Genomic DNA, 3,878 nt, shown 5'->3' with positions numbered 1-3,878 from the left:
TCCTCCTCTGTCTAGTGTGTGCCTGGCATTTGTGTGTCAGGTTAATATATGAAGCCACCCTGACCAGAACCAAGCATTTCCTCGCCCTGTTTTCCATCACATAGTCCCGTTTTCACTTCCTTCGGAGTCCTAATGACTTTGGAGACTCCTCAATTAAGCATATGTGACTCCTTTGTGGTCCATCTCTTCATGTGAGCAGGAATCTTGACTGTCATGGTAACCACTGTCAGTGTGCATAAGTTAGTTTTCCTTCTTGTAAAAGCAAGTGCCAAAATGGGATTGAAGTGAAGGGAATGGCCTGGGAGGAAACCCTGCAAAGAACAGAGAGGTGGGTGCAGAAAGAGACAAGGAGAATAGCCAGATAAAATCTCTGAACCCAGTGAAAGGGCCAACAGAGTGGGAAGGACCAAGGAAGAGCAGACTGCAGGACATTCCAGGAAGGTCCTCATGCCAAAGCCAACTTCGGGGTTTCCCCACTGCAGGAGCAGCTCGGCCCCATCCCCTCTACTGTGCTCAATTTTCTTCTGGGATCCCAGTAGCTCTAGAATCAAGACCGTAGTGCAAACATGGGCTATGGATCCTGAAGTGACTGTCTTGAGGAAGATCTGAGCAGTGTGTATTTCCAGTCTACCATAGCCTGTGACAGACACACACACACACACACACACACACACACACACACACCTTTATTTTATGTCTGTGGGTGTTTGTTTGCATGTTTATCTGTGCATCGTGCACTTACTTGGTGCTTGAGAAGACCAGAAGAAGGTGTTAGATCCCTTGGAACCAGAGTTACATAAGCCTGTAAGCCCCAATGCGATGCTGTGAATCGAATCTGGGTCCCAGAGAAGGGCAGTCGGTGCTCCCAACCACTGAGCCATTTCTCTAGCCCACAAATATTTATTTTAAATGATTGATTGGAAAGTGTTTCAAAGTAGCTCACAATTCAAAAAAGTTAAGGACTATTGATCTGAAACATTCCCCCAGGGTGCTATACATCCATACCTCATTTTTAAATGAATTCTTTATACTGAATTTGGTCAGAGTATTTTTACTTCAGCCTCCTTTGAACACTGGCATTGAGAAATTGCTCAACAAAACGCCCTTTTCACTTTGAAGATGCTCTCAGGATTCTGATCACTGACGCTTTACAAAGGGAAAGTCATTCTCCTTAGTTCCAGTACCAAGGAGAATCTCTCTACTAGACCACACCAGGTTAGATACTTCTGTAACTAACAATGTGAACCGAAATGGAAGAGGTTTGAAATCAAACTTGTGACCCATTTTCTAGTGATTTCAACACATATTTGTGTGTGCTATTTCATCAAATATTGATTATAGACCAGCCTTATTTATGCATTGATCTTATTTCCCTACACTTAATTCTCTTGTCCCAAATTATGACATGTTTGTTTTTAACTTTTCTTGTACTACATATATTTTAATAAGGTAGGATATACATTTGAAAATACAGTTGGGTATAAATTAACTGGTGAATGTTTTAGTGAATGCTAAGCATGGTGACGTCATTGTTTAACTCCAGCCTTTAGACAAGTGGTTCTCAACCTTCCTAATGTTGCGACCCTTTAATACAGTTCCTCATGTTGTGTGGACCCCCACAAAATTATTTTCATTGCTACTTCATAACTATAATTTTGCTACTGTTGTGAATTATAATGTAAATATTTTTGGAGCTAGAAGTTTATCAAAGGAGTGTTGACATACATGTTGAGAATCTCTGCTTTAGCTGTTCATCCCATATACTTTTCTCTGTTCTTTGTTTTCTCCTTGATTAGTCATCGGAGTCCTTAGAACGTTTTATGAGAAAGGTTTACTTAGAGGCCTATTCCAGCAGAGCTTTCTGATGTCACCCATTCATATAGGCCCAATTAATCAACATTCATAACCAAATATGATGCTCAATTGAGTCCCTCCTTTACTCCAACCCAAACACCCTCCACTTTCATTTTCTACTTCATTTATTTCTAAATTGCTTGTAATTTTACAAGTACAGCCCTCTTATCGTGGGGGTTTAGGGGAGGGTAAAGATATATAAGGAAATCTGTAGCAGAATTAATGTCTAAGAGCCTTTTCAGTCTTTTTCCTCCACACACACACACACACACACACACACACACACACACACACACACACTTTAATGGAGATTTAAAATATGAACTAAGATGAATGTATACAGCAGAGAATGCCAAAGAAAAGATAGAATTTATCTTCTTAGAGTGCTGAGAATAGAAAATCTCATCACAGACAAAACTTGCTCCCCATACTGATACTCAGTATACATTTAATCAATCAGGAAAATCAAGTCAGAAACAAAATGCTTTAAAAGGCAAGACTGTTTCAGTCAGAAATAGAATGGTTTCCATTACTGGACAACTAAATCGGTTTATTACTGAAGGGTAAGTGTGTTTGGCCACTGAGACATTAAGGAGGAATTCAGAGAATTGAGGTGTGGGTCGTTGAGAATTCATGTGTTATTAGAATGAGCAGACATCTTATTTAGAATGATTGATGGCCCCTGCTGAGATGAGCAAGTGTGGAAAACATATGCCACCTGGTTTTGTGTTTGGGCTGCCAGATGGTGCCTCACCCCACCCCGCCCTGGGCTGTCCCTCCCTCCCACCCACGTCAGTCCCTCCTTGTCCCAGTCCCTCTCCATTCCCTGTAATCCACTCTCCACTCTGGCAGGGGGTGTGGAGTGATGTATGAGGCCCAGGCGTATTTTAAATTTTATTGAATAAAACAAAAAGCTTAAATTTAAATGCTTTGTTTTCCAAGACATATTTTTGATTTATTAATTAATTTGTTTGTGTGTGTGTGCATGTGCAAGTGTATGGTCACCCACTTGCCATGGCACATGTGTGGAGGTCAGAGTTGCTTCTGTTCTTTTACCATTCAGGTACAAGGATTGAACTTAGGTCATCAGGCTTGGCGGCCTTACCCACTGGGCAATCATTTGAAGACATCTGAATGCTCAATACCATATAGTTATCTCACCTACTAAAAGATCTTTCTATCTTCAATGCCAAGACGTCTCCTGGAACGTAGCAGTCATGCAGCAAGTGCTTGTTGAAGGAATGAATTTTAAAGAGCAAAAACATGACCAGCTCATCTGACAACAGGGAAGGAAACAAAGCGAGCTTGGGGCAGTCAGAGTTCTGTGAACCTGGGTTTCTTCCCAGCACTGAGTGTGGGATAGTACTGCAGGACCACCTTAGCCTCGGCGCCATGGCTTTGAATGTCTCCCCTCTTCCTGTAAGGACAGTGTGACATCAGTGGAGTCAGTCTGGTAAGAGTTACCCCAGGAACTTTGTTCCACCACCTGCCCTCCCTTCCTATAACCTGAATCATCATTTAACTGGTCTTAGAGGCCAGGCTTTCTTTGTGGGGCAAATTATTTTACTTGGAGTCAAATATTCCCCTTTTTCAATGTATAAATTTACATTTTAAAGCTGAGAGTGGTACTGCATGCCTTCCATCCCAGTACTTTGGGAGATGGAGGCCAGAGGATCCAGACTTTAAGATAATCCTTGGCTATAACAGTGAGTTTAAGGCCAGCCTAAGACATATGATGCACCATCTAAAAAAAACTGAATAAATTACGTTTTATTATGAATTAATGTAAATACATTGTGAAGCAGTAAAGAAAATAGAAACTAAGCTAGGGATGTGGCTGCCTGAAGTGGCTGCCTAGCGAGGTAGCAAGTCTCCATCCCAGCACAGAAAAGAAAAAATGGATGAAGGGAAGAAAAGACAAAAACTCCTAGGCCTAGCCAGTTTGGATGTTCACCTTCCTAGACCAGGATGGAGGGGGGAGGACTTTGGACTTTCCACAGGGCAGGGAACCCTGACTGCTCTTC

Source organism: Microtus ochrogaster, chromosome 16 (assembly GCF_000317375.1).
Source record: "Microtus ochrogaster isolate Prairie Vole_2 chromosome 16, MicOch1.0, whole genome shotgun sequence".
In the NCBI taxonomy this organism is placed as follows: domain Eukaryota; kingdom Metazoa; phylum Chordata; class Mammalia; order Rodentia; family Cricetidae; genus Microtus; species Microtus ochrogaster.
Note: the sequence above shows the minus strand (reverse complement) of the source record.